The sequence below is a fragment of the Heterodontus francisci genome, chromosome 34 (genome assembly GCF_036365525.1).
Source record: "Heterodontus francisci isolate sHetFra1 chromosome 34, sHetFra1.hap1, whole genome shotgun sequence".
NCBI classification, from domain to species: Eukaryota; Metazoa; Chordata; class Chondrichthyes; order Heterodontiformes; family Heterodontidae; genus Heterodontus; species Heterodontus francisci.
The window spans coordinates 42,474,977-42,499,116 of NC_090404.1; the positions used below are offsets into that span (position 1 = coordinate 42,474,977).

Genomic DNA, 24,140 nt, shown 5'->3' on the forward strand with positions numbered 1-24,140 from the left:
ATCACTTCACACTTTTCCAGGTTGAACTCCATCTGCCACTTCTCAGCCCAGCTCTGCATCCTGTCAATGTCCCGTTGCAACCTACAACAGCCCTCCACACTATCCACAACTCCAGCAACCTTTGTGTCATCGGCAAAATTACTAACCCAACCTTCCACTTCCTCATCCAAGTCATTTATAAAAATCACAAAGAGCAGAAGTCTCAGAACAGATCCCTGCGGAACACCACTGGTCACCGAGCTCCAGGCTGAATACTTTCCACCTACTACCACACTCCGTCTTCTATGGGCCAGCCAATTCTGTATCCAGACAGCCAAATTTCCCTGTATCCCATGCCTCCTTACTTTCTGAATGAGCCTACCATGGGGAACCTTATCAAACGCCGTGCTAAAATCTATATACACCACATCCACTGCTCTTCCTTCATCAATGTGTTTTGTCACATCCTCAAAGAATTCAATAAGGCTTGTGAGGCATGACCTGCCCCTCACAAAGTCATGCTTATTATCTCTAATCAAACTATGCTTTTACAAATAATCATAAATCCTGTCTCTCAGAATCCTCTCCAATAATTTGCCCACCACCAACGTAAGACTGACTGGTCTGTAATTCCCAGGGTTATCCCTATTCCCTTTCTTGAACAAGGGAATAACATTTGCCACCCTCCAATCATCTTGTACCACTCCAGTGGACAGTGAGGACGCAAAGATCGTCAAAGTTCTCCCTGTGTCTGCGTGGGTTTCCTCCGGGTGCTCCGGTTTCCTCCCACATGCCAAAGACTTGCAGGTTGATAGGTTAATTGGCCATTATAAGTTGCCCCTAGTATAGGTAGGTGATAGGGAAATATAGGGACAGGTGGGGATGTGGTAGGAATATGGGATTAGTGTAGGATTACTATAAATGGGTGGTTGATGGTCGGCACAGACTCGATGGGCCGAAGGGCCTGTTTCAGTGCTGTATCTCTGAACTAAACTGAATCATCGCAAAAGCCGCGGCAAGTTCTTCCCTCGCTTCCCGGAATAACCTTGGGTATATCCCTTATGGCCCCGGGGACTTATCTATCATCATGTCTTTCAAAATTTCCAGCACATCCTCCTGCTTAACATCAACCTGTTCGAGCATATCAGCCTGTTCCACGCTGTCCTCACAAACGACAAGGTCCCTCTCACTCGTGAATACTGAAGCAAAGGATTCATTAAGGACCTCCCCTACCTTTATTGTTCCTGAAATGTGGTGACAAGAACAGGACAGATTTGTGGCTAACCAGAGCTTTATAAAGGTTCACCATAATTGTACTGAGTACTTCTTTTTATTAAGCCTAAGATTCCTTATGCTTTACTAACTATTCTCTCAGTATATCTTGCCACCTTCAAAGATCTATGCACCAGCACTCCCAGGTCACTCTGTTCCAGCACACTCTTTAGAACTATGCTATGACGTCTACATTGCCTCTTCTTAATTCTTCTGTCAAAATGCATCACTTCACACTTGTGAGGATAAAATTCTATCTGCCACCATTCTGTCCATTCTACGATCCTATCTATGGCCTGTTGTAGCAGTTGGCAGGAAAAAAGTCAGAAGTGCAAGGGGAGAGCCAACTGCGTAACAGCCCCGACAACCAATTTTATCTGCAGCACATGTGGAAGAGTCTGTCACTCTCGAATTGGCCTTTTTCGCCACTCCAGGCGCTGTTCCACAAACCACTGACCACCTCCAGGCGCTTACCCATTGTCTCCCGAGACAAGGAGGCCAAAGATGAAGATTGTTAATACTCCACACGTTAAGTCACAAAGCCTTAAGGCTTGTCTTTTTTACGTTGCTTGTCTCCTTCCCACTATTTTTCACTGTGGCCCTGTTTGATTCAGGCCCTTGATTTCTCTGCCTATCACTTTTCTTATTCCCCTTAATGTCTTTTGTTCTTGTCCTTGATTCCCCCTTCCTCTGACTCCTTGCAAAGTTTCCAATCCCCCTGCCATTTTAGTTCAATCCCCCCCAACCACTCGAGCAAACACTCCCCCTGGGATATACCTTTGTGTTAGGTAAGACGTCATCTCGTGGAGCATTTTCCCCCTCTTTCCCATTGCCTCCAGTTTAGCTCGGGCTCCTTGATCCCATACTAGGTCTAATGTTATTTTTATGTCAATTTCAGTCACTGTCACCTCTTGAAAACAGCTCTATTTTCCATGTTTGGTCAAGGTTGTAATGAAGTCTGGAATTGCGTGCCCCTGGTGGAACCCAAACTGAACATCGGTCAACGATGTGTTACTGAGTAATTGTTTATTGATAGCACTGTCAACGATACCTTCCACAACTTTGCTGATGATTGTGAGTAGACTGATGGGGTCGTTAATGGGCGGATTGGACTTTTCCCGATTTTTGTAGACAGGACATAGCTGGGCAAATTGCGCATTGTCAGGAAGATGTGCGTTTTGCAATTATACTGAAACAGCGTCTCTCAGGCCACAGCTGGTTCTAGAGCACAGGTCTTCAGTATGACAGTTGGAATTGTGTCAGGGCCCATCGTGTTTTCTATATTCAGTGCTTTCACCCGTCTCTTGATAGCACGTGGATTTAATGGAATTCTCTCGAGGCTGGCATCAATGATGATAAGGACCAATCTTCTCTTCAACCCAGGACCGAATCCGCTTCCACCACACTCTCCGTATTGGACAAAGCTTTGGCCCCAGCACTGATCCTTGAGGCACTCCACGAGGTGCAGTCTGATATCTTGAAAATGCTCCATTTATCCCTACTCGTTGCTTTCTGTCTGTTTACCTCTAAGTCCTCCTTGCATGTTAATATATTACTTCAATTCCATGAGCCTTTATCTAATGTATTAATCTTACCGAATGCCTTTTGGAAATCCAATTATACTACATTCCTGCCCTTTCAGTTACATCCTCAGAATTCTGGAATAAATCTGTCAATCAAGATTTCCATTCGGTAAAAACATGTTGACTTTGTTTGATCAGACAATGATTTTCCAAGTGCTTGTTCATACTTCCTTCATGATAGATTCGGACATTTTCCAGACGACTGATGTTCAGCTAACTTGCCTACAATTCGCCATACTATGAGGAGAGCAACGTGGCTCCAGTGGCGCAATCGGTAAGCGCGTGGTACTTATACAGCAGTACAATTAATGAGCTATGCCGAGGTTGTGAGTTCGAGCCTCACCTAGAGCATAGACTTTTAGAAACGGGGTGCAATGAGAAACAGCTGTCCAGTGCAGAGAGCAGTCATTCATTAGTCTGAACTGGCCAGAAGAAGGGGAACAATAGAACTGTGATGTGACATCAAAGGAACAGGAGCCACGTGTGGTGAGAACACTGCAAAACTTCATAGTTATTTCCAGCAGAGAAGGAGACAACTCGGCCCATGCCATCTCTGCACAGAGCAACGCAGTCAGGCTCGATGCCCATAGCCCTGCAAGTCTGCTTTTCTCAGAATTCCTCCTGAAGGCATTGATAATTTCTGCTTCCACCACTCTTGTGGGCAGCGAGTTCCAGGTCATTATCACTTGAGATATAAAAACAGTGCTTCCTCATACTCCCCCACATCCTTTTTTTCCACAGAACTGGCAAATTGTGGTCACTACTCCTTGTGCAGTCTGTTAATGGGAACAATTTTTCCTTGTCTAACTTATCCAAGCCTGTCATAATCTGGTACACTGCTATTAAATCTCCCCTCAATCTCTTTTGTTCTAAGGAGAACAACCCCAGCTCTGCCAACCTAAAATAAAAGCAAAATACTGCGGATGCTAACCTAACCTTGTAACTAAAATGCTCCATCCCTGGAACCCTTCTGCTAAATCTCCTCTGAACTCTCTCAAGGACCCTCATATCAAAGAACATAGAACATAGAACAGTACAGCACAGTACAGGCCCTTCGGCCCACGATGTTGTGCCGACTCTTTAACCTACCCTAAGATCAAACTACCTCCATACCCTTCATTCTACCATCATCCATGTACCTATCCAAGAGTTGCTTAAATGTCCCTAATGTATCTGCTTCTACTACCACCGCTGGCAGTGCATTCCACGCACCCACCACTCTCCGTGTAAAGAACCTACCTCTGACATCTCCTCTAAACCTTCCTCCTGTCACCTTAAAATTATGCCCCCTGGTGATAGCCCTTTCTGCCCTGGGAAAAAGTCTCTGGCTATCCACTCTATCTATGCCTCTCATCATCTTATACACCTCTATCAAGTCACCTCTCATCCTTCTTCGCTCCAATGAGAAAAGCCCGAGCTCCCTCAACCTTTCTGCATAAGACATGCCCTCCATTCCAGGCAGCATCCTGGTAAATCTCCTCTGCAAACTCTCTAAAGCTTCCACATCCTTCTTATAATGAGGCGACCAGAAGTGAACACAATATTCCAAGTGTGGTCTAACCAGGGCTTTATAGAGTTGCAGCATAACCTCGCTGCTCTTAAACTCAATCCCCCTGTTAACGAAAGCCAACACACCATATGCCTTCTTAACAAACCTATCAACTTGGGTGGCACCTTTGAGGGATCTATGGACATGGACCCCAAGATCCCTCTGTTCCTCCACACTGCCAAGAATCCTGTCTTTAAGCCTGTATTCTGCATTCAAATTCGACCTTCCAAAATGAATCACTTCACACTTTTCCAGGTTGAACTCCATCTGCCACTTCTCAGCCCAGCTCTGCATCCTGTCAATGTCCCGTTGCAACCTACAACAGCCCTCCACACTATCCACAGCTCCAGCAACCTTTGTGTCATCGGCAAAATTACTAACCCAACCTTCCACTTCCTCATCCAAGTCATTTATAAAAATCACAAAGAGCAGAAGTCTCAGAACAGATCCCTGCGGAACACCACTGGTCACCGAGCTCCAGGCTGAATACTTTCCACCTACCACCACACTCTGTCTTCTATGGGCCAGCCAATTCTGTATCCAGACAGCCTTATTTCCCTGTATCCCATGCCTCCTTACTTTCTGAATGAGCCTACCATGGGGAACCTTATCAAACGCCGTGCTAAAATCTATATACACCACATGCACTGCTCTTCCTTCATCAATGTGTTTTGTCACATCCTCAAAGAATTCAATAAGGCTTGTGAGGCATGACCTGCCCCTCACAAAGTCATGCTTATTATCTCTAATCAAACTATGCTTTTACAAATAATCATAAATCCTGTCTCTCAGAATCCTCTCCAATAATTTGCCCACCACCAACGTAAGACTGACTGGTCTGTAATTCCCAGGGTTATCCCTATTCCCTTTCTTGAACAAGGGAATAACATTTGCCACCCTCCAATCATCTTGTACCACTCCAGTGGACAGTGAGGACGCAAAGATCGTCAAAGTTCTCCCTGTGTCTGCGTGGGTTTCCTCCGGGTGCTCCGGTTTCCTCCCACATGCCAAAGACTTGCAGGTTGATAGGTTAATTGGCCATTATAAGTTGCCCCTAGTATAGGTAGGTGATAGGGAAATATAGGGACAGGTGGGGATGTGGTAGGAATATGGGATTAGTGTAGGATTAGTATAAATGGGTGGTTGATGGTCGGCACAGACTCGATGGGCCGACGGGCCTGTTTCAGTGCTGTATCTCTGAACTAAACTGAATCATCGCCAAAGCCGCGGCAAATTCTTCCCTCGCTTCCCGTAATAACCTTGGGTATATCCCTTATGGCCCCGGGGACTTATCTATCATCATGTCTTTCAAAATTTCCAGCACATCCTCCTGCTTAACATCAACCTGTTCGAGCATATCAGCCTGTTCCACGCTGTCCTCACTCGTGAATACTGAAGCAAAGGATTCATTAAGGACCTCCCCTACCTTTATTGTTCCTGAAATGGGGTGACAAGAACAGGACAGATTTGTGGCTAACCAGAGCTTTATAAAGGTTCACCATAATTGTACTGAGTACTTCTTTTTATTAAGCCTAAGATTCCTTATGCTTTACTAACTATTCTCTCAGTATATCTTGCCACCTTCAAAGATCTATGCACCAGCACTCCCAGGTCACTCTGTTCCAGCACACTCTTTAGAACTATGCTATGACGTCTACATTGCCTCTTCTTAATTCTTCTGTCAAAATGCATCACTTCACACTTGTGAGGATAAAATTCTATCTGCCACCATTCTCTCCATTCTACGATCCTATCTATGGCCTGTTGTAGCAGTTGGCAGGAAAAAAGTCAGAAGTGCAAGGGGAGAGCCAACTGCGTAACAGCCCCGACAACCAATTTTATCTGCAGCACATGTGGAAGAGTCTGTCACTCTCGAATTGGCCTTTTTCGCCACTCCAGGCGCTGTTCCACAAAACACTGACCACCTCCAGGCGCTTACCCATTGTCTCCCGAGACAAGGAGGCCAAAGAAGAAGATTGTTAATACTCCACACGTTAAGTCACAAAGCCTTAAGGCTTGTCTTTTTTACGTTGCTTGTCTCCTTCCCACTATTTTTCACTGTGGCCCTGTTTGATTCAGGCCCTTGATTTCTCTGCCTATCACTTTTCTTATTCCCCTTAATGTCTTTTGTTCTTGTCCTTGATTCCCCCTTCCTCTGACTCCTTGCAAAGTTTCCAATCCCCCTGCCATTTTAGTTCAATCCCCCCCAACCACTCGAGCAAACACTCCCCCTGGGATATACCTTTGTGTTAGGTAAGACGTCATCTCGTGGAGCATTTTCCCCCTCTTTCCCATTGCCTCCAGTTTAGCTCGGGCTCCTTGATCCCATACTAGGTCTAATGTTATTTTTATGTCAATTTCAGTCACTGTCACCTCTTGAAAACAGCTCTATTTTCCATGTTTGGTCAAGGTTGTAATGAAGTCTGGAATTGCGTGCCCCTGGTGGAACCCAAACTGAACATCGGTCAACGATGTGTTACTGAGTAATTGTTTATTGATAGCACTGTCAACGATACCTTCCACAACTTTGCTGATGATTGTGAGTAGACTGATGGGGTCGTTAATGGGCGGATTGGACTTTTCCCGATTTTTGTAGACAGGACATAGCTGGGCAAATTGCGCATTGTCAGGAAGATGTGCGTTTTGCAATTATACTGAAACAGCGTCTCTCAGGCCACAGCTGGTTCTAGAGCACAGGTCTTCAGTATGACAGTTGGAATTGTGTCAGGGCCCATCGTGTTTTCTATATTCAGTGCTTTCACCCGTCTCTTGACAGCACGTGTATTTAATGGAATTCTCTCGAGGCTGGCATCAATGATGATAAGGACCAATCTTCTCTTCAACCCAGGACCGAATCCGCTTCCACCACACTCTCCGTATTGGACAAAGCTTTGGCCCCAGCACTGATCCTTGAGGCACTCCACGAGGTGCAGTCTGATATCTTGAAAATGCTCCATTTATCCCTACTCGTTGCTTTCTGTCTGTTTACCTCTAAGTCCTCCTTGCATGTTAATATATTACTTCAATTCCATGAGCCTTTATCTAATGTATTAATCTTACCGAATGCCTTTTGGAAATCCAATTATACTACATTCCTGCCCTTTCAGTTACATCCTCAGAATTCTGGAATAAATCTGTCAATCAAGATTTCCATTCGGTAAAAACATGTTGACTTTGTTTGATCAGACAATGATTTTCCAAGTGCTTGTTCACACTTCCTTCATGACAGATTCGGACATTTTCCAGACGACTGATGTTCAGCTAACTTGCCTACAATTCGCCATACTATAAGGGGAGTAATGTGGCTCCAGTGGCGCAATCGGTAAGCGCGTGGTACTTATACAGCAGTACAATTAATGAGCTATGCCGAGGTTGTGAGTTCGAGCCTCACCTGGAGCATAGACTTTTAGAAACGGGGTGCAATGAGAAACAGCTGTCCAGTGCAGAGAGCAGTCATTCATTGGTCTGAACTGGCCAGAAGAAGGGGAACAATGGAACTGTGATGTGACATCAAAGGAACAGGAGCCACGTGTGGTGAGAACACTGCAAAACTTCATAGTTATTTCCAGCAGAGAAGGAGACAACTCGGTCCATGCCATCTCTGCACAGAGCAACGCAGTCAGGCTCGATGCCCATAGCCCTGCAAGTCTGCTTTTCTCAGAATTCCTCCTGAAGGCATTGATAATTTCTGCTTCCACCACTCTTGTGGGCAGCGAGTTCCAGGTCATTATCACTTGAGATATAAAAACAGTGCTTCCTCATACTCCCCCACATCCTTTTTTTCCACAGAACTGGCAAATTGTGGTCACTACTCCTTGTGCAGTCTGTTAATGGGAACAATTTTTCCTTGTCTAACTTATCCAAGCCTGTCATAATCTGGTACACTGCTATTAAATCTCCCCTCAATCTCTTTTGTTCTAAGGAGAACAACCCCAGCTCTGCCAACCTAAAATAAAAGCAAAATACTGCGGATGCTAACCTAACCTTGTAACTAAAATGCTCCATCCCTGGAACCCTTCTGCTAAATCTCCTCTGAACTCTCTCAAGGACCCTCATATCAAAGAACATAGAACAGTACAGCACAGTACAGGCCCTTCGGCCCACGATGTTGTGCCGACTCTTTAACCTACCCTAAGATCAAACTACCTCCAAACCCTTCATTCTACCATCATCCATGTACCTATCCAAGAGTTGCTTAAATGTCCCTAATGTATCTGCTTCTACTACCACCGCTGGCAGTGCATTCCACGCACCCACCACTCTCCGTGTAAAGAACCTACCTCTGACATCTCCTCTAAACCTTCCTCCTGTCACCTTAAAATTATGCCCCCTGGTGATAGCCCTTTCTGCCCTGGGAAAAAGTCTCTGGCTATCCACTCTATCTATGCCTCTCATCATCTTATACACCTCTATCAAGTCACCTCTCATCCTTCTTCGCTCCAATGAGAAAAGCCCCAGCTCCCTCAACCTTTCTGCATAAGACATGCCCTCTAGTCCAGGCAGCATCCTGGTAAATCTCCTCTGCAAACTCTCTAAAGCTTCCACATCCTTCTTATAATGAGGCGACCAGAACTGAACACAATATTCCAAGCGTGGTCTAACCAGGGCTTTATAGAGTTGCAGCATAACATCGCTGCTCTTAAACTCAATCCCCCTGTTAATGAAAGCCAACACACCATATGCCTTCTTAACAAACCTATCAACTTGGGTGGCACCTTTGAGGGATCTATGGACATGGACCCCACGATCCCTCTGTTCCTCCACACTGCCAAGAATCCTGTCTTTAAGCCTGTATTCTGCATTCAAATTCGACCTTCCAAAATGAATCACTTCACACTTTTCCAGGTTGAACTCCATCTGCCACTTCTCAGCCCAGCTCTGCATCCTGTCAATGTCCCGTTGCAACCTACAACAGCCCTCCACACTATCCACAACTCCAGCAACCTTTGTGTCATCGGCAAAATTACTAACCCAACCTTCCACTTCCTCATCCAAGTCATTTATAAAAATCACAAAGAGCAGAAGTCTCAGAACAGATCCCTGCGGAACACCACTGGTCACCGAGCTCCAGGCTGAATACTTTCCACCTACTACCACACTCCGTCTTCTATGGGCCAGCCAATTCTGTATCCAGACAGCCAAATTTCCCTGTATCCCATGCCTCCTTACTTTCTGAATGAGCCTACCATGGGGAACCTTATCAAACGCCGTGCTAAAATCTATATACACCACATCCACTGCTCTTCCTTCATCAATGTGTTTTGTCACATCCTCAAAGAATTCAATAAGGCTTGTGAGGCATGACCTGCCCCTCACAAAGTCATGCTTATTATCTCTAATCAAACTATGCTTTTACAAATAATCATAAATCCTGTCTCTCAGAATCCTCTCCAATAATTTGCCCACCACCAACGTAAGACTGACTGGTCTGTAATTCCCAGGGTTATCCCTATTCCCTTTCTTGAACAAGGGAATAACATTTGCCACCCTCCAATCATCTTGTACCACTCCAGTGGACAGTGAGGACGCAAAGATCGTCAAAGTTCTCCCTGTGTCTGCGTGGGTTTCCTCCGGGTGCTCCGGTTTCCTCCCACATGCCAAAGACTTGCAGGTTGATAGGTTAATTGGCCATTATAAGTTGCCCCTAGTATAGGTAGGTGATAGGGAAATATAGGGACAGGTGGGGATGTGGTAGGAATATGGGATTAGTGTAGGATTACTATAAATGGGTGGTTGATGGTCGGCACAGACTCGATGGGCCGAAGGGCCTGTTTCAGTGCTGTATCTCTGAACTAAACTGAATCATCGCAAAAGCCGCGGCAAGTTCTTCCCTCGCTTCCCGGAATAACCTTGGGTATATCCCTTATGGCCCCGGGGACTTATCTATCATCATGTCTTTCAAAATTTCCAGCACATCCTCCTGCTTAACATCAACCTGTTCGAGCATATCAGCCTGTTCCACGCTGTCCTCACAAACGACAAGGTCCCTCTCACTCGTGAATACTGAAGCAAAGGATTCATTAAGGACCTCCCCTACCTTTATTGTTCCTGAAATGTGGTGACAAGAACAGGACAGATTTGTGGCTAACCAGAGCTTTATAAAGGTTCACCATAATTGTACTGAGTACTTCTTTTTATTAAGCCTAAGATTCCTTATGCTTTACTAACTATTCTCTCAGTATATCTTGCCACCTTCAAAGATCTATGCACCAGCACTCCCAGGTCACTCTGTTCCAGCACACTCTTTACAACTATGCTATGACGTCTACATTGCCTCTTCTTAATTCTTCTGTCAAAATGCATCACTTCACACTTGTGAGGATAAAATTCTATCTGCCACCATTCTGTCCATTCTACGATCCTATCTATGGCCTGTTGTAGCAGTTGGCAGGAAAAAAGTCAGAAGTGCAAGGGGAGAGCCAACTGCGTAACAGCCCCGACAACCAATTTTATCTGCAGCACATGTGGAAGAGTCTGTCACTCTCGAATTGGCCTTTTTCGCCACTCCAGGCGCTGTTCCACAAACCACTGACCACCTCCAGGCGCTTACCCATTGTCACCCGAGACAAGGAGGCCAAAGAAGAAGATTGTTAATACTCCACACGTTAAGTCACAAAGCCTTAAGGCTTGTCTTTTTTACGTTGCTTGTCTCCTTCCCACTATTTTTCACTGTGGCCCTGTTTGATTCAGGCCCTTGATTTCTCTGCCTATCACTTTTCTTATTCCCCTTAATGTCTTTTGTTCTTGTCCTTGATTCCCCCTTCCTCTGACTCCTTGCAAAGTTTCCAACCCCCCTGCCATTTTAGTTCAATCCCCCCCAACCACTCGAGCAAACACTCCCCCTGGGATATACCTTTGTGTTAGGTAAGACGTCATCTCGTGGAGCATTTTCCCCCTCTTTCCCATTGCCTCCAGTTTAGCTCGGGCTCCTTGATCCCATACTAGGTCTAATGTTATTTTTATGTCAATTTCAGTCACTGTCACCTCTTGAAAACAGCTCTATTTTCCATGTTTGGTCAAGGTTGTAATGAAGTCTGGAATTGCGTGCCCCTGGTGGAACCCAAACTGAGCATCGGTCAACGATGTGTTACTGAGTAATTGTTTATTGATAGCACTGTCAACGATACCTTCCACAACTTTGCTGATGATTGTGAGTAGACTGATGGGGTCGTTAATGGGCGGATTGGACTTTTCCCGATTTTTGTAGACAGGACATAGCTGGGCAAATTGCGCATTGTCAGGAAGATGTGCGTTTTGCAATTATACTGAAACAGCGTCTCTCAGGCCACAGCTGGTTCTAGAGCACAGGTCTTCAGTATGACAGTTGGAATTGTGTCAGGGCCCATCGTGTTTTCTATATTCAGTGCTTTCACCCGTCTCTTGACAGCACGTGGATTTAATGGAATTCTCTCGAGGCTGGCATCAATGATGATAAGGACCAATCTTCTCTTCAACCCAGGACCGAATCCGCTTCCACCACACTCTCCGTATTGGACAAAGCTTTGGCCCCAGCACTGATCCTTGAGGCACTCCACGAGGTGCAGTCTGATATCTTGAAAATGCTCCATTTATCCCTCCTCGTTGCTTTCTGTCTGTTTACCTCTAAGTCCTCCTTGCATGTTAATATATTACTTCAATTCCATGAGCCTTTATCTAATGTATTAATCTTACCGAATGCCTTTTGGAAATCCAATTATACTACATTCCTGCCCTTTCAGTTACATCCTCAGAATTCTGGAATAAATCTGTCAATCAAGATTTCCATTCGGTAAAAACATGTTGACTTTGTTTGATCAGACAATGATTTTCCAAGTGCTTGTTCACACTTCCTTCATGACAGATTCGGACATTTTCCAGATGACTGATGTTCAGCTAACTTGCCTACAATTCGCCATACTATAAGAGGAGCAATGTGGCTCCAGTGGCGCAATCGGTAAGCGCGTGGTACTTATACAGCAGTACAATTAATGAGCTATGCCGAGGTTGTGAGTTCGAGCCTCACCTGGAGCATAGACTTTTAGAAACGCGGTGCAATGAGAAACAGCTGTCCAGTGCAGAGAGCAGTCATTCATTAGTCTGAACTGGCCAGAAGAAGGGGAACAATGGAACTGTGATGTGACATCAAAGGAACAGGAGCCACGTGTGGTGAGAACACTGCAAAACTTCATAGTTATTTCCAGCAGAGAAGGAGACAACTCGGTCCATGCCATCTCTGCACAGAGCAACGCAGTCAGGCTCGATGCCCATAGCCCTGCAAGTCTGCTTTTCTCAGAATTCCTCCTGAAGGCATTGATAATTTCTGCTTCCACCACTCTTGTGGGCAGCGAGTTCCAGGTCATTATCACTTGAGATATAAAAACAGTGCTTCCTCATACTCCCCCACATCCTTTTTTTCCACAGAACTGGCAAATTGTGGTCACTACTCCTTGTGCAGTCTGTTAATGGGAACAATTTTTCCTTGTCTAACTTATCCAAGCCTGTCATAATCTGGTACACTGCTATTAAATCTCCCCTCAATCTCTTTTGTTCTAAGGAGAACAACCCCAGCTCTGCCAACCTAAAATAAAAGCAAAATACTGCGGATGCTAACCTAACCTTGTAACTAAAATGCTCCATCCCTGGAACCCTTCTGCTAAATCTCCTCTGAACTCTCTCAAGGACCCTCATATCAAAGAACATAGAACAGTACAGCACAGTACAGGCCCTTCGGCCCACGATGTTGTGCCGACTCTTTAACCTACCCTAAGATCAAACTACCTCCAAACCCTTCATTCTACCATCATCCATGTACCTATCCAAGAGTTGCTTAAATGTCCCTAATGTATCTGCTTCTACTACCACCGCTGGCAGTGCATTCCACGCACCCACCACTCTCCGTGTAAAGAACCTACCTCTGACATCTCCTCTAAACCTTCCTCCTGTCACCTTAAAATTATGCCCCCTGGTGATAGCCCTTTCTGCCCTGGGAAAAAGTCTCTGGCTATCCACTCTATCTATGCCTCTCATCATCTTATACACCTCTATCAAGTCACCTCTCATCCTTCTTCGCTCCAATGAGAAAAGCCCCAGCTCCCTCAACCTTTCTGCATAAGACATGCCCTCTAGTCCAGGCAGCATCCTGGTAAATCTCCTCTGCAAACTCTCTAAAGCTTCCACATCCTTCTTATAATGAGGCGACCAGAACTGAACACAATATTCCAAGCGTGGTCTAACCAGGGCTTTATAGAGTTGCAGCATAACATCGCTGCTCTTAAACTCAATCCCCCTGTTAATGAAAGCCAACACACCATATGCCTTCTTAACAAACCTATCAACTTGGGTGGCACCTTTGAGGGATCTATGGACATGGACCCCAAGATCCCTCTGTTCCTCCACACTGCCAAGAATCCTGTCTTTAAGCCTGTATTCTGCATTCAAATTCGACCTTCCAAAATGAATCACTTCACACTTTTCCAGGTTGAACTCCATCTGCCACTTCTCAGCCCAGCTCTGCATCCTGTCAATGTCCCGTTGCAACCTACAACAGCCCTCCACACTATCCACAACTCCAGCAACCTTTGTGTCATCGGCAAAATTACTAACCCAACCTTCCACTTCCTCATCCAAGTCATTTATAAAAATCACAAAGAGCAGAAGTCTCAGAACAGATCCCTGCGGAACACCACTGGTCACCGAGCTCCAGGCTGAATACTTTCCACCTACTACCACACTCCGTCTTCTATGGGCCAGCCAATTCTGTATCCAGACAGCCAAATTTCCCTGTATCCCATGCCTCCTTACTTTCTGAATGAGCCTACCATGGGGAACCTTATCAAACGCCGTGCTAAAATCTATATACACCACATCCACTGCTCTTCCTTCATCAATGTGTTTTGTCACATCCTCAAAGAATTCAATAAGGCTTGTGAGGCATGACCTGCCCCTCACAAAGTCATGCTTATTATCTCTAATCAAACTATGCTTTTACAAATAATCATAAATCCTGTCTCTCAGAATCCTCTCCAATAATTTGCCCACCACCAACGTAAGACTGACTGGTCTGTAATTCCCAGGGTTATCCCTATTCCCTTTCTTGAACAAGGGAATAACATTTGCCACCCTCCAATCATCTTGTACCACTCCAGTGGACAGTGAGGACGCAAAGATCGTCAAAGTTCTCCCTGTGTCTGCGTGGGTTTCCTCCGGGTGCTCCGGTTTCCTCCCACATGCCAAAGACTTGCAGGTTGATAGGTTAATTGGCCATTATAAGTTGCCCCTAGTATAGGTAGGTGATAGGGAAATATAGGGACAGGTGGGGATGTGGTAGGAATATGGGATTAGTGTAGGATTACTATAAATGGGTGGTTGATGGTCGGCACAGACTCGATGGGCCGAAGGGCCTGTTTCAGTGCTGTATCTCTGAACTAAACTGAATCATCGCAAAAGCCGCGGCAAGTTCTTCCCTCGCTTCCCGGAATAACCTTGGGTATATCCCTTATGGCCCCGGGGACTTATCTATCATCATGTCTTTCAAAATTTCCAGCACATCCTCCTGCTTAACATCAACCTGTTCGAGCATATCAGTCTGTTCCACGCTGTCCTCACAAACGACAAGGTCCCTCTCACTCGTGAATACTGAAGCAAAGGATTCATTAAGGACCTCCCCTACCTTTATTGTTCCTGAAATGTGGTGACAAGAACAGGACAGATTTGTGGCTAACCAGAGCTTTATAAAGGTTCACCATAATTGTACTGAGTACTTCTTTTTATTAAGCCTAAGATTCCTTATGCTTTACTAACTATTCTCTCAGTATATCTTGCCACCTTCAAAGATCTATGCACCAGCACTCCCAGGTCACTCTGTTCCAGCACACTCTTTACAACTATGCTATGACGTCTACATTGCCTCTTCTTAATTCTTCTGTCAAAATGCATCACTTCACACTTGTGAGGATAAAATTCTATCTGCCACCATTCTGTCCATTCTACGATCCTATCTATGGCCTGTTGTAGCAGTTGGCAGGAAAAAAGTCAGAAGTGCAAGGGGAGAGCCAACTGCGTAACAGCCCCGACAACCAATTTTATCTGCAGCACATGTGGAAGAGTCTGTCACTCTCGAATTGGCCTTTTTCGCCACTCCAGGCGCTGTTCCACAAACCACTGACCACCTCCAGGCGCTTACCCATTGTCTCCCGAGACAAGGAGGCCAAAGAAGAAGATTGTTAATACTCCACACGTTAAGTCACAAAGCCTTAAGGCTTGTCTTTTTTACGTTGCTTGTCTCCTTCCCACTATTTTTCACTGTGGCCCTGTTTGATTCAGGCCCTTGATTTCTCTGCCTATCACTTTTCTTATTCCCCTTAATGTCTTTTGTTCTTGTCCTTGATTCCCCCTTCCTCTGACTCCTTGCAAAGTTTCCAACCCCCCTGCCATTTTAGTTCAATCCCCCCCAACCACTCGAGCAAACACTCCCCCTGGGATATACCTTTGTGTTAGGTAAGACGTCATCTCGTGGAGCATTTTCCCCCTCTTTCCCATTGCCTCCAGTTTAGCTCGGGCTCCTTGATCCCATACTAGGTCTAATGTTATTTTTATGTCAATTTCAGTCACTGTCACCTCTTGAAAACAGCTCTATTTTCCATGTTTGGTCAAGGTTGTAATGAAGTCTGGAATTGCGTGCCCCTGGTGGAACCCAAACTGAGCATCGGTCAACGATGTGTTACTGAGTAATTGTTTATTGATAGCACTGTCAACGATACCTTCCACAACTTTGCTGATGATTGTGAGTAGACTGATGGGGTCGTTAATGGGCGGATTGGACTTTTCCCGATTTTTGTAGACAGGACATAGCTGGGCAAATTGCGCATTGTCAGGAAGATGTGCGTTTTGCAATTATACTGAAACAGCGTCTCTCAGGCCACAGCTGGTTCTAGAGCACAGGTCTTCAGTATGACAGTTGGAATTGTGTCAGGGCCCATCGTGTTTTCTATATTCAGTGCTTTCACCCGTCTCTTGACAGCACGTGGATTTAATGGAATTCTCTCGAGGCTGGCATCAATGATGATAAGGACCAATCTTCTCTTCAACCCAGGACCGAATCCGCTTCCACCACACTCTCCGTATTGGACAAAGCTTTGGCCCCAGCACTGATCCTTGAGGCACTCCACGAGGTGCAGTCTGATATCTTGAAAATGCTCCATTTATCCCTACTCGTTGCTTTCTGTCTGTTTACCTCTAAGTCCTCCTTGCATGTTAATATATTACTTCAATTCCATGAGCCTTTATCTAATGTATTAATCTTACCGAATGCCTTTTGGAAATCCAATTATACTACATTCCTGCCCTTTCAGTTACATCCTCAGAATTCTGGAATAAATCTGTCAATCAAGATTTCCATTCGGTAAAAACATGTTGACTTTGTTTGATCAGACAATGATTTTCCAAGTGCTTGTTCACACTTCCTTCATGACAGATTCGGACTTTTTCCAGACGACTGATGTTCAGCTAACTTGCCTACAATTCGCCATACTATAAGGGGAGCAATGTGGCTCCAGTGGCGCAATCGGTAAGCGCGTGGTACTTATACAGCAGTACAATTAATGATCTATGCCGAGGTTGTGAGTTCGAGCCTCACCTGGAGCATAGACTTTTAGAAACGGGGTGCAATGAGAAACAGCTGTCCAGTGCAGAGAGCAGTCATTCATTAGTCTGAACTGGCCAGAAGAAGGGGAACAATGGAACTGTGATGTGACATCAAAGGAACAGGAGCCACGTGTGGTGAGAACACTGCAAAACTTCATAGTTATTTCCAGCAGAGAAGGAGACAACTCGGTCCATGCCATCTCTGCACAGAGCAACGCAGTCAGGCTCGATGCCCATAGCCCTGCAAGTCTGCTTTTCTCAAAATTCCTCCTGAAGGCATTGATAATTTCTGCTTCCACCACTCTTGTGGGCAGCGAGTTCCAGGTCATTATCACTTGAGATATAAAAACAGTGCTTCCTCATACTCCCCCACATCCTTTTTTTCCACAGAACTGGCAAATTGTGGTCACTACTCCTTGTGCAGTCTGTTAATGGGAACAATTTTTCCTTGTCTAACTTATCCAAGCCTGTCATAATCTGGTACACTGCTATTAAATCTCCCCTCAATCTCTTTTGTTCTAAGGAGAACAACCCCAGCTCTGCCAACCTAAAATAAAAGCAAAATACTGCGGATGCTAACCTAACCTTGTAACTAAAATGCTCCATCCCTGGAACCCTTCTGCTAAATCTCCTCTGAACTCTCTCAAGGACCCTCATATCAAAGAACATAGAACAGTACAGCACAGTACAGGCCCTTCGGCCCACGATGTTGTGCCGACTCTTTAACCTACCCTAAGATCAAACTACCTCCAAACCCTTCATTCTACCATCATCCATGTACCTATCCAAGAGTTGCTTAAATGTCCCTAATGTATCTGCTTCTACTACCACCGCTGGCAGTGCATTCCACGCACCCACCACTCTCCGTGTAAAGAACCTACCTCTGACATCTCCTCTAAACCTTCCTCCTGTCACCTTAAAATTATGCCCCCTGGTGATAGCCCTTTCTGCCCTGGGAAAAAGTCTCTGGCTATCCACTCTATCTATGCCTCTCATCATCTTATACACCTCTATCAAGTCACCTCTCATCCTTCTTCGCTCCAATGAGAAAAGCCCCAGCTCCCTCAACCTTTCTGCATAAGACATGCCCTCTAGTCCAGGCAGCATCCTGGTAAATCTCCTCTGCAAACTCTCTAAAGCTTCCACATCCTTCTTATAATGAGGCGACCAGAACTGAACACAATATTCCAAGCGTGGTCTAACCAGGGCTTTATAGAGTTGCAGCATAACATCGCTGCTCTTAAACTCAATCCCCCTGTTAATGAAAGCCAACACACCATATGCCTTCTTAACAAACCTATCAACTTGGGTGGCACCTTTGAGGGATCTATGGACATGGACCCCAAGATCCCTCTGTTCCTCCACACTGCCAAGAATCCTATCTTTAAGCCTGTATTCTGCATTCAAATTCGACCTTCCAAAATGAATCACTTCACACTTTTCCAGGTTGAACTCCATCTGCCACTTCTCAGCCCAGCTCTGCATCCTGTCAATGTCCCGTTGCAACCTACAACAGCCCTCCACACTATCCACAACTCCAGCAACCTTTGTGTCATCGGCAAAATTACTAACCCAACCTTCCACTTCCTCATCCAAGTCATTTATAAAAATCACAAAGAGCAGAAGTCTCAGAACAGATCCCTGCGGAACACCACTGGTCACCGAGCTCCAGGCTGAATACTTTCCACCTACTACCACACTCTGTCTTCTATGGGCCAGCCAATTCTGTATCCAGACAGCCAAATTTCCCTGTATCCCATGCCTCCTTACTTTCTGAATGAGCCTACCATGGGGAACCTTATCAAACGCCGTGCTAAAATCTATATACACCACATGCACTGCTCTTCCTTCATCAATGTGTTTTGTCACATCCTCAAAGAATTCAATAAGGCTTGTGAGGCATGACCTGCCCCTCACAAAGTCATGCTTATTATCTCTAATCAAACTATGCTTTTATAAATAATCATAAATCCTGTCTCTCAGAATCCTCTCCAATAATTTGCCCACCACCAACGTAAGACTGACTGGTCTGTAATTCCCAGGGTTATCCCTATTCCCTTTCTTGAACAAGGGAATAACATTTGCCACCCTCCAATCATCTTGTACCACTCCAGAGGACGCAAAGATCGTCAAAGTTCTCCCTGTGTCTGCGTGGGTTTCCTCCGGGTGCTCCGGTTTCCTCCCACATGCCAAAGACTTGCAGGTTGATAGGTTAATTGGCCATTATAAGTTGCCCCTAGTATAGGTAGGTGATAGGGAAATATAGGGACAGGTGGGGATGTGGTAGGAATATGGGATTAGTGTAGGATTACTATAAATGGGTGGTTGATGGTCGGCACAGACTCGATGGGCCGAAGGGCCTGTTTCAGTGCTGTATCTCTGAACTAAACTGAATCATCGCAAAAGCCGCGGCAAGTTCTTCCCTCGCTTCCCGGAATAACCTTGGGTATATCCCTTATGCACTTTTGAACTACAAGAAAGCCCCCAGCGATTTAACATCCGCAGCACTTAAAGCAGCCAGAAGTACTGCACAAAGAACAGCTAGGCGTTGCGCAAATGACTACTGGCAACACCTATGCAGTCATATTCAGCTGGCCTCAGACACCGGAAACATCAGAGGAATGTATGATGGCATGAAGAGAGCTCTTGGGCCAACCATCAAGAAGATCACCCCCCTCAAATCTAAATCGGGGGACATAATCACTGACCAACGCAAACAGATGGACCGCTGGGTTGAGCACTACCTAGAACTGTACTCCAGGGAGAATGCTGTCACTGAGACTGCCCTCAATGCAGCCCAGTCTCTGCCAGTCATGGATGAGCTGGACATACAGCCAACCAAATCGGAACTCAGTGATGCCATTGATTCCCTAGCCAGCGGAAAAGCCCCTGGGAAGGACAGCATTACCCCTGAAATAATCAAGAGTGCCAAGCCTGCTATACTCTCAGCACTACATGAACTGCTATGCCTGTGCTGGGACGAGGGAGCAGTACCCCAGGACATGCGCGATGCCAACATCATCACCCTCTATAAAAACAAAGGTGACCGCGGTGACTGCAACAACTACCGTGGAATCTCCCTGCTCAGCATAGTGGGGAAAGTCTTTGCTCGAGTCGCTCTGAACAGGCTCCAGAAGCTGGCCGAGCGCGTCTACCCTGAGGCACAGTGTGGCTTTCGTGCAGAGAGATCGACTATTGACATGCTGTTCTCCCTTCGTCAGATACAGGAGAAATGCCGTGAACAACAGATGCCCCTCTACATTGCTTTCATTGATCTCACCAAAGCCTTTGACCTCGTCAGCAGACGTGGTCTCTTCAGACTACTAGAAAAGATCGGATGTCCACCAAAGCTACTAAGTATCATCACCTCATTCCATGACAATATGAAAGGCACAATTCAACATGGTGGCTCCTCATCAGAGCCCTTTCCTATCCTGAGTGGTGTGAAACAGGGCTGTGTTCTCGCACCCACACTTTTTGGGATTTTCTTCTCCCTGCTGCTTTCACATGCGTTCAAATCCTCTGAAGAAGGAATTTTCCTCCACACAAGATCAGGGGGCAGGTTGTTCAACCTTGCCCGTCTAAGAGCGAAGTCCAAAGTACGGAAAGTCCTCATCAGAGAACTCCTCTTTGCTGACGATGCTGCTTTAACATCTCACACTGAAGAATGCCTGCAGAGTCTCATCGACAGGTTTGCGTCTGCCTGCAATGAATTTGGCCTAACCATCAGCCTCAAGAAAACGAACATCATGGGGCAGGATGTCAGAAATGCTCCATCCATCAATATTGGCGACCACGCTCTGGAAGTGGTTCAAGAGTTCACCTACCTAGGCTCAACTATCACCAGTAACCTGTCTCTAGATGCAGAAATCAACAAGCGCATGGGTAAGGCTTCCACTGCTATGTCCAGACTGGCCAAGAGAGTGTGGGAAAATGGCGCACTGACACGGAACACAAAAGTCCGAGTGTATCAGGCCTGTGTCCTCAGTACCTTGCTCTACGGCAGCGAGGCCTGGACAACGTATGCCAGCCAAGAGCGACGTCTCAATTCATTCCATCTTCGCTGCCTTCGGAGAATACTTGGCATCAGGTGGCAGGACTATATCTCCAACACAGAAGTCCTTGAAGCGGCCAACACCCCCAGCTTATACACACTACTGAGTCAGCGGCGCTTGAGATGGCTTGGCCATGTGAGCCGCATGGAAGATGGCAGGATCCCCAAAGACACATTGTACAGCGAGCTCGCCACTGGTATCAGACCCACCGGCCGTCCATGTCTCCGTTATAAAGACGTCTGCAAACGCGACATGAAATCGTGTGACATTGATCACAAGTCGTGGGAGTCAGTTGCCAGCATTCGCCAGAGCTGGCGGGCAGCCATAAAGACAGGGCTAAATTGTGGCGAGTCGAAGAGACTTAGTAGTTGGCAGGAAAAAAGACAGAGGCGCAAGGGGAGAGCCAACTGTGCAACAGCCCCAACAAACAAATTTCTCTGCAGCACCTGTGGAAGAGCCTGTCACTCCAGAATTGGCCTTTACAGCCACTCCAGGCGCTGCTTCACAAACCACTGACCACCTCCAGGCGCGTATCCATTGTCTCTCGAGATAAGGAGGCCCAAAAGAAAAAGAATATCCCTTATGGCCCCGGGGACTTATCTATCATCATGTCTTTCAAAATTTCCAGCACATCCTCCTGCTTAACATCAACCTGTTCGAGCATATCAGCCTGTTCCACGCTGTCCTCACAAACGACAAGGTCCCTCTCACTCGTGAATACTGAAGCAAAGGATTCATTAAGGACCTCCCCTACCTTTATTGTTCCTGAAATGTGGTGACAAGAACAGGACAGATTTGTGGCTAACCAGAGCTTTATAAAGGTTCACCATAATTGTACTGAGTACTTCTTTTTATTAAGCCTAAGATTCCTTATGCTTTACTAACTATTCTCTCAGTATATCTTGCCACCTTCAAAGATCTATGCACCAGCACTCCCAGGTCACTCTGTTCCAGCACACTCTTTAGAACTATGCTATGACGTCTACATTGCCTCTTCTTAATTCTTCTGTCAAAATGCATCACTTCACACTTGTGAGGATAAAATTCTATCTGCCACCATTCTGTCCATTCTACGATCCTATCTATGGCCTGTTGTAGCAGTTGGCAGGAAAAAAGTCAGAAGTGCAAGGGGAGAGCCAACTGCGTAACAGCCCCGACAACCAATTTTATCTGCAGCACATGTGGAAGAGTCTGTCACTCTCGAATTGGCCTTTTTCGCCACTCCAGGCGCTGTTCCACAAACCACTGACCACCTCCAGGCGCTTACCCATTGTCTCCCGAGACAAGGAGGCCAAAGAAGAAGATTGTTAATACTCCACACGTTAAGTCACAAAGCCTTAAGGCTTGTCTTTTTTACGTTGCTTGTCTCCTTCCCACTATTTTTCACTGTGGCCCTGTTTGATTCAGGCCCTTGATTTCTCTGCCTATCACTTTTCTTATTCCCCTTAATGTCTTTTGTTCTTGTCCTTGATTCCCCCTTCCTCTGACTCCTTGCAAAGTTTCCAATCCCCCTGCCATTTTAGTTCAATCCCCCCCAACCACTCGAGCAAACACTCCCCCTGGGATATACCTTTGTGTTAGGTAAGACGTCATCTCGTGGAGCATTTTCCCCCTCTTTCCCATTGCCTCCAGTTTAGCTCGGGCTCCTTGATCCCATACTAGGTCTAATGTTATTTTTATGTCAATTTCAGTCACTGTCACCTCTTGAAAACAGCTCTATTTTCCATGTTTGGTCAAGGTTGTAATTAAGTCTGGAATTGCGTGCCCCTGGTGGAACCCAAACTGAGCATCGGTCAACGATGTGTTACTGAGTAATTGTTTATTGATAGCACTGTCAACGATACCTTCCACAACTTTGCTGATGATTGTGAGTAGACTGATGGGGTCGTTAATGGGCGGATTGGACTTTTCCCGATTTTTGTAGACAGGACATAGCTGGGCAAATTGCGCATTGTCAGGAAGATGTGCGTTTTGCAATTATACTGAAACAGCGTCTCTCAGGCCACAGCTGGTTCTAGAGCACAGGTCTTCAGTATGACAGTTGGAATTGTGTCAGGGCCCATCGTGTTTTCTATATTCAGTGCTTTCACCCGTCTCTTGACAGCACGTGGATTTAATGGAATTCTCTCGAGGCTGGCATCAATGATGATAAGGACCAATCTTCTCTTCAACCCAGGACCGAATCCGCTTCCACCACACTCTCCGTATTGGACAAAGCTTTGGCCCCAGCACTGATCCACGAGTTGCAGTCTGATATCTTGAAAATGCTCCATTTATCCCTCCTCGTTGCTTTCTGTCTGTTTACCTCTAAGTCCTCCTTGCATGTTAATATATTACTTCAATTCCATGAGCCTTTATCTAATGTATTAATCTTACCAAATGCCTTTTGGAAATCCAATTATACTACATTCCTGCCCTTTCAGTTACATCCTCAGAATTCTGGAATAAATCTGTCAATCAAGATTTCCATTCGGTAAAAACATGTTGACTTTGTTTGATCAGACAATGATTTTCCAAGTGCTTGTTCACACTTCCTTCATGACAGATTCGGACATTTTCCAGACGACTGATGTTCAGCTAACTTGCCTACAATTCGCCATACTATAAGGGGAGCAATGAAGCTCCAGTGGCGCAATCGGTAAGCGTGTGGTACTTATACAGCAGTACAATTAATGAGCTATGCCGAGGTTGTGAGTTCGAGCCTCACCTTGAGCATAGACTTTTAGAAACGGGGTGCAATGAGAAACAGCTGTCCAGTGCAGAGAGCAGTCATTCATTCGTCTGAACTGGCCAGAAGAAGGGGAACAATAGAACTGTGATGTGACATCAAAGGAACAGGAGCCACGTGTGGTGAGAACACTGCAAAACTTCATAGTTATTTCCAGCAGAGAAGGAGACAACTCGGCCCATGCCATCTCTGCACAGAGCAACGCAGTCAGGCTCGATGCCCATAGCCCTGCAAGTCTGCTTTTCTCAGAATTCCTCCTGAAGGCATTGATAATTTCTGCTTCCACCACTCTTGTGGGCAGCGAGTTCCAGGTCATTATCACTTGAGATATAAAAACAGTGCTTCCTCATACT

The 24,140-nt window shown here is 45.7% G+C and overlaps 5 non-coding genes across 5 annotated transcripts; all 5 read left to right on the plus strand.

The window, feature by feature from the left end:
- The first annotated feature begins 3,090 nt into the window (after nt 1-3,090).
- On the plus strand, nt 3,091-3,185 carry trnai-uau (transfer RNA isoleucine (anticodon UAU)). Its single transcript has 2 exons — nt 3,091-3,128; nt 3,150-3,185. It is a non-coding gene; the product is annotated as a tRNA-Ile (tRNA).
- A 4,502-nt stretch (nt 3,186-7,687) lies between these two features.
- trnai-uau (transfer RNA isoleucine (anticodon UAU)) lies at nt 7,688-7,782 on the plus strand. Its single transcript has 2 exons — nt 7,688-7,725; nt 7,747-7,782. It is a non-coding gene; the product is annotated as a tRNA-Ile (tRNA).
- A 4,516-nt stretch (nt 7,783-12,298) lies between these two features.
- On the plus strand, nt 12,299-12,393 carry trnai-uau (transfer RNA isoleucine (anticodon UAU)). The gene is made up of 2 exons: nt 12,299-12,336; nt 12,358-12,393. It is a non-coding gene; the product is annotated as a tRNA-Ile (tRNA).
- Nucleotides 12,394-16,909: 4,516 nt separating this feature from the next.
- Nucleotides 16,910-17,004, plus strand: trnai-uau (transfer RNA isoleucine (anticodon UAU)). The gene is made up of 2 exons: nt 16,910-16,947; nt 16,969-17,004. It is a non-coding gene; the product is annotated as a tRNA-Ile (tRNA).
- A 6,675-nt stretch (nt 17,005-23,679) lies between these two features.
- On the plus strand, nt 23,680-23,774 carry trnai-uau (transfer RNA isoleucine (anticodon UAU)). The gene is made up of 2 exons: nt 23,680-23,717; nt 23,739-23,774. It is a non-coding gene; the product is annotated as a tRNA-Ile (tRNA).
- Nucleotides 23,775-24,140: the final 366 nt, after the last annotated feature.